Below are 7,549 nucleotides of genomic sequence, written 5' to 3' on the forward strand. Positions count from 1 at the left end.
CAGTATCGATCGTGCAGCAAGTGCACAAGGGTAGTCAGTAATTGGCGATTGGCTGCGGATTGCGACTTGCAAGTGTCATACTTACGCCGATTTGTCTATGCAGGAGCAAGTGAACGTCGATAATCCCCAAATCACCTTTGATTTTTTTATTATTTGCTTAATCCTCATATGCAGCGCAAGCACTTCTGTTGAAAACAGTATTACACACACCACGCACGACCTATATCTTCAATTCGGGCGAATTCTTGCCAGAGGACTTCCCTTAAATGGAGCCAACTTCTATTTGGACACTTCTGCGGATGATTTCTCAAGAAACCGATAAGATTCACTTCAGCTTCCAACACAAAAAATCTAGCCGGAACTATCGCACGGGGAGCGTTTCGGGAACAATTGATACGATGGCCCCGCTGTCGCCGATCACAAGAATTGTGTTACCAAACAAATCACATTCCACGATCGGCCGAAACAAGAACATCTGATTCGCTACAGAGGCACAGTACGCGTCGTCAGCATTCCAGTGACAACAATAACTAACTAGAATAGACACTAGTTGGTAGTTGGTGCGACGGTTCCTCCAGACGCCAGTAATGCTAACTTCGCCACATTCACGTCGACGACTTCAATAAATTGATCATGCGCAACTCATCGGACGTTACGCGTATTTCTGAGGAGCGCGACCGTTCTCACCCATTCCCTGTGCGGAATCTGCGTCCAGTAAATTGTCACGAGCACTGTGCGCTGTACAGTACGGGCTGACTCGATCGACACACGCACTTCGATTCTCGATCAGTAACTGACTCGGCTAGCCAAGTCGCCGCGAACTCAGAGCCAACGAGAGGACTTGCCGCAACTTCTCCAGTAACTGGGGGGCTCCAGGCTCACTGCTTCGAAACCGTTCGGAAACTACCAGCGACTCCCGGCGAGCAGCTGTTGCAGCTGAGGCTGCAGCGGTAAAGTTGAATTGCGGAAACTATTCAGCACTGCACCGGCTGCACACCGAAGACAACCCAAAGGCAATTACGTAGCGACCACGTCTTGACGGGACCCCAAACCGCTGAATCTTTCAAACTGGAATTTTGCGCGATGAACCATTGAAACTTGTTTCGCATCGGTCAGAGCCACATTCGCCAATGCATGCACATGGCCGACGTCTCCGCGGAATTCTCAGCCTCTTGCATTCGCATGTGTGGACTGCGGAGTTCCTCCGAAATCCAGATACCAAGCATTCGCTCTTTTGACATTACGGGGTAGCGGGGAAGTTGTTCGTAAGAATGTATGCACTCATAAGTGCGATCATGTGGTCTCAAAACTCCATTAGACGCTGTGGAAAGGTGAAATCAGGAAACCTGAGCAGGTGAGACTCTTATCAACGGTGTTTGTGTGAGTATGAGAGATGATATCGGAGCACACCTGGATAAACTTATTCAGAAGATGGTGGGCATATTTACTGGGTTTGTGACATGGATAAAACGTTAAATTCGATCAATTTCCGCTTTGATTTTAAACGTTCGTTAGCTTTGATAATATCCATGATAACACTCAGAGTACACAGACTAGACAAGGTAATATCATTCGAACGTCATGTTCGCCATATTTGAATTGGGTGACGTCACTTGGGTCGTGATTATCGAGTAGTTCGTCTCGGTCTGTAAATCGTTGCGAATCTTTTACTGAGAAGTGTTAAAATTTGTGGTTTTAATCTTCCTTTCAATCCTATTTACCACAAATTTTTATGAAAAAATTGAAAATGGTGAAGTGTGCCATAAATGGTTGTGACAGTTATTTAAAGCAAAAGAGGAAACACATTGAAATTCTTTCGTTTGCCGAGGAATGAGACAGTTTGCGAGGGGCGGAGGTAACTTTGTGAAAAGTGGAGGAAGAAAGGAAGATCGATTGTAAAGTCGCTCGTGTGTGTTCAAAACTATTTTGCAAGACTATAGAATTATAAGCTCCTCCTAGGCATAGAATCTATATAAAATAAAATACATTTAATTTTGTCCTGAAATGGCATATTTATTCGTATATACATATGTATGTATCTGATCAACTAAGTTATGAATTCCTATTCTGTTCCATAAATATTAAATTTCATATTGGGAACTTATAATTGCTACTGGATTATTTAATTAGAGATCGTGGAGACACTAATGTTGCCTAGCGTCAGACTTCTTCCTGTTCCTGCATTCCTTTATCACTTTGACGTTATCCCATTTGATACTGCTATCATAGTACAGTTAAAGGACGACGCTTTTTCGAGTCAGTATTCACGGTAGCAAGGTATTAAAAGCGAGCGATTCAAAGGAGTAAAGTTGAGGAGAAAAAAAGGTTGGTACTAGATGTTGCATCATCTTTTGAGAGGTAAGATGTTATTCAATTTGAAGATGAAATTTAAAAAAATAGAAAAGGGTTGGACGTTTCCATCTAAGTTGGAGGCATAATTCATCAGGCGAGGTAGCGCCTTCATTTTGTAAGCAGCGTGACCCAAAAACAATAACTAAGTATGGTTTCCTGCTTATATTTATTGGTCGTGCCTCCTTCTTGGACGAAACCGTATAGTCTTTTTCTTTCATTGGGTGCTTGCCCGTGAACGAGGGTTCCACACACAGCAAGTTGTTGCAATCCACCATTAAGTTGATAGTGGGCTTAGGACTCCTCAAATAAATTAATATATAAGTAAATCTAGGTTTAATTTCCGATAATTGTATTAAAGACAAAAAGAAATTGCAAGCTTTCCATGCGAAGTAGAAAGTATTTCGCCTGTTTAATCGACTCGAAAAGACACCGAGGCTCAAAGAGAGTAAGTTAATATTAAAAATAAAATAAAGTGTTTAAAACAGGGTTGATTACGATTATAGCGAAGAATTGGAAACATTGTAGTTACCACCGGAAAACAAGCAACTCAATTCTCGGAATAAAAAACACAGACGTCCACAAATAGCAGAACGTACTATTTCTTCCATGAAAGGTATTTTTAGGAAAAGGCAAATTCGGAAAATTCGGAGAAAAAGATGCATTGGCGGTGTGAGAATATTTCTTCTGCCATTTATTTTTACTTTGCTGGACCACGAACATATAGGCAAGAGAAAAGTAGAGCGGTCATTAAAGAAATGGGCTGCAAAGATAAACCTAAATCCTGGAATCGTGAATTTTGTGCCGCAGCTACTCATCATCATCAACACCGCAACAACCGGTATCCGGTCGAGGCCTGCCTTAATAAGGAACTCCAGGCATCCCGGTTTTGCGCCGAGGTCCACCAATTCGATATCCCTAAAAGCTGTTTGGCATCCTGACCTACGCCATCGCTCCATCTTAGGCGGGGTCTGCCTCGTCTTCTTTTTTTACCATAGATATTGCCCTTGTAGGCTTCCCGGGTTGGGTCAGCCTCATCCATACGGATTAAGTGACCCGCCCACCGTAACCCATTGAGCCGGATTTTATCCACAAATTAATGGTCATGGTATCGCTCATAGATTTCGTCATTGTGTAGGCTACGGAATCGTCCACCCTCATGTAGAGGGCCAAAAATTATTCCGAGGATTCTTCTCTCGAACGCGGCCAAGAGTTCGCAATTTTTCTTGCTAAGAACCCAAGTTTTCGAGGAATACATGAGGACTGGCAAGATCATTATCTTGTACAGTAAGAGCTTTGATCCTATGGTGAGACTTTTCGAGCGAAACAGTTTTTGTAAGCTGAAATAGGCTGTGTTGGCTGGCACTAGTCACGTCAGAAGATCAAGGTATCAATCTTAATATTTCAAATGTATGGGGAGTTTCCACAACAAACTTTAACTCATAGCTTTCCTTTAGCCATAATAGTTCCAGAGACACAAAAAAATTCACTACCCATTGCCTGAATTTTTGATATAAAAATAAATAAAATCAGAAGCTGGCTTTCCCATCTAAATTGAAAGTAAGGTGAATCTACTATATTTTTTACATTTTGAGGTACAGTACATGTCTTTTATAACGACCTCGAAGGGACCGGTGAAATTTGGTCGTTTTAACCGTAGGTCTTCCCTATATGCATACACCAGATGAATACTCCAAAAATACTTTTTATTTATGGTAGAACAAAGTAAGGTAAATGAGAACCACAAAAATTATGCATGATTCGTAATTTCCTCAACAACATGGCTCAGATGATTTTAGTTTCAATTTAACAAAAAAAATCCGCCATTTTAGTTTGCTTTTGTGATTTCCTGTTTTCTAAAAAGTGACTTCGCATATTCATTAAAAGAGTTTCCTGTTATGTTTAAATAAAACCTTGCATGAGCGGAAGACTTGGCTATTGCGCATGATGAAACACGATCCCAAGCTTTTGACATTAGAACAATGTCTTTTAAAAGTTTCATGATTTAAAGTTTTCTAAAATGTGTTTTTGGTGACTTTATTACGCCCTGGTCCATTGGTTGGAAAACTGCTGTAGTATTTGGAGGAAGAAAGACTAGTTTTATTGCTTTTACATTTTGGATATTTGGGCGAGCTGGACCGTTATCTAAGAGCAATAAAATTTTCTTTTTTTTCCGAATAAGTTTACTGTCCCCATTCAAATATCCATTCTTATCCAACAGGTAGCAATTGAACATTTTTAAAACATCGAGGCGGTTTAGCTTAGGCTTGTGGTTATTGGCAAAATAATTACAAGTTTAAATTTTTCTATTCCAGTCATATTTCCTGCTACAAGTATAGTCAATATTTCTTTTGAAAATTTACCTCCAACACACTTTTCTCCTTTACATTTCATTGTTTTATCTGGCATCATTCTAAAAAATAAACCGGTTTCATCTGTATTAAATTTCTTCGTCTTTGTATCTTCTTCTAAAATTTGGCCATACTCTGGTTATCCAATCATTACAGATCCCTTCCGGTGCATTTGCGGTTCCCCCACTTATTTTACCAAAAGCAATTTAGTGCCTCTTTCTAAATCGTTGTATCAATCCAACCGTACACTCAAAATCTTCTAGTTCAAGTTGTCTAATAAAGTCGGCCGCTTTTGCTTGTAATATAGAACCGCTGATGGATGGATTTTATCATGGTCCTTCAAAACTGTGGAAATCGTGGAATGTGTCACCTAAAAAATGAGATACTATGCATGCGTATTTGTACGTACCTCATATTTATTTAAAACTTACATTAAATTCTTTGCCATATTGACATTCGACCCTCCAGCTTCCAAACACCAAATAATTACTACTTTTTCGGCGATTGTAAATGCTTTTCTTCCCGCCATGTCGAGTTTATTTGGCTGTTTTAAATGAAGTGAAACCGAACTTTACTCCAGAAAAAAGTATCAGCTCTCCTGATTTACAGTAGGAATCGCTTCACCCAAGACTGTCACCCGTCACCACCCTTCAGTCGGCAAAAAAGGGACAATCCACTAGCCGTGATACGATGAGGAACACCGTGCAGACTAAGAAAATGACCAGCAGCTCTGTCCGAACGGTCAACCTCATCTGACGATTCCAACCGCGACTTAAGGGGGTCATCCCGTGTGAAGGCAGTTTGTTTTGCTTTTTTTAGATTTTTTTTGTGAAGAACTGGATGAAGATACAAATACGAATTTTTCACCATGGATTTATTAATATCTTGACCATGCAACGTAATTTTTCCAGCTCGATCGCATAGTTCGTTATTGAAATATAGAGCAATTTATATACTCATCTCCAAAAAAGGTGATTTTCTGCTGCCACGCTAAAGGGCGCTACAAACATCTTAAAGAAAAAAAAGATAACGGCATTTTAACGTACCGACTTAACTACAGTCCACAAACTAGGATTGTTAAAAAATATTAAAAACTAAATTTTTGGTGCGGCGTTAAACTATTTTTTTTTTAATTTTGTTGTTTTTTTACGGCTGCTTCAATGATTTATTCTATTGAATGAATCGCAATTATCCTAGTTTGCGGACCGTAGATATATGTTCTGAATAAGTCGTGAAAATTTCAGAGAATTTCGTTGGATAGATTTGGGGCTATGGTGGCAGCCGATTTTCAACATCCAGTTTCGAGGAAAATGCATTTAAAAGGTAAAATGTGATTTTTAGCCATAAAATCTTAACAGGCCATTAATTTGTTATATTTAGTCCGTAAACCTTAGGTTTCTTTAAGAAGCGCATGTACGGCCTTGGCTCCAATTCTTGTCCTTTTAGCGAAGTCATTCCAACGTTATTCGGACCGATAAATACGAGCTTTATTACGACGATCGACATAAATCTGGCATGTGACTTATCACGTGCTTAACACTATAATTTCCGAACGACTCCGAATATCAAAAACTCACTTTGCCCATATATTCTACACTATATCTAGATTTAATTGATGCCAAACAAAAAAATCAATTCCGCGGATCCGACACACGGAATGACTCCCTTAAAGCTCATTCCTTCGTTTACGATATTTTCACCTTTTCATTATTTGTGTGTTTTGAAACAATAAACGATAATTTTTTTACTTCAAACACGTTTTTCCAAGGCTTTTCTCGATCTGTTCCTAATAACCCCATTTCCCCCCTTTTTCTCGAAACATCAACCCCAATTAAAACAAAAATTTCACTCTTTCACACAACACTGAATTGATTGCATACGTTCTCTAAATGATAAGTCAGACATATGTACGTCGGAAAAATGATATGTCGTTATATCCGATGTGAATGAATATTCACGTCACGCCAGTTAATTGGAATATAACCGCGTGCTAAGCAAGCGTGGTATATATTCCGAATATTTAGCAAATAGATGTCATCAACGTTGTCGATTGTTTGAGGGAAGATGTTATCGCCCATTGAATTCATCCACGTCGTGCGGACAACGCAGCATGCAGAACGTTACAGATAACAAGAAAAAATAATATCGGTGACAGGATGCAAGCCTGGCAGACTCTGTTTTCGACCTCGGTGCAGTACGTGATATTTTGCCCCTCTTTGCGGACTTCAGGGAACAGCTCTCCTCGAGAGGTTCTGTCATGCTAGATGCGATCATCTGGGCTGCTTCCTCAATGGATTTGATGCGCCTCCCGTTCAGTTCTGTTTTATGCGCCCGCGGATTCAGAAATGGAATGGATGAAGGTTGATTCAGGCCCATTACGAAATCAATGTGCTTGTGATCCGAGAGTGTAATACCATTTGATACTTTCCGAAAAGAGCCGCAAGGGGATGTCACCGAAATGTCGATGACCCCTTGCCAGACCACGTTAAAGAATTTGAGTTCATTATCCAAATTGAGGATCTGCAATTCTGTTCTCCAGTAGTCTCGATCCTCTCGCGTTGATGTCGGAATTTCCACAGCATATATGGTGGGCATTAATATCACATCCTGCTATTAACCTTTACCTTTGTCAAATTGGTGAGTTCGGATGAATGTTGGGAAGTTCGTCTGCATCATAAGGGAAGTCAGCATATAGTATCTCCCTATTAACTTTCTATAGTCAGTTTGATTGTTTTGTTGTCATCATCCATATGAAGGTCATTAACCAAGATAGCTTCGAGGTCTTTTGAAACTACCATGCAGGAGTGATTTTATCAGTTAGATCAGCATACAACAAGTCAGCATGTCGG

The sequence above is a fragment of the Hermetia illucens genome, chromosome 4 (assembly GCF_905115235.1).
Source record: "Hermetia illucens chromosome 4, iHerIll2.2.curated.20191125, whole genome shotgun sequence".
NCBI classification, from domain to species: domain Eukaryota; kingdom Metazoa; phylum Arthropoda; class Insecta; order Diptera; family Stratiomyidae; genus Hermetia; species Hermetia illucens.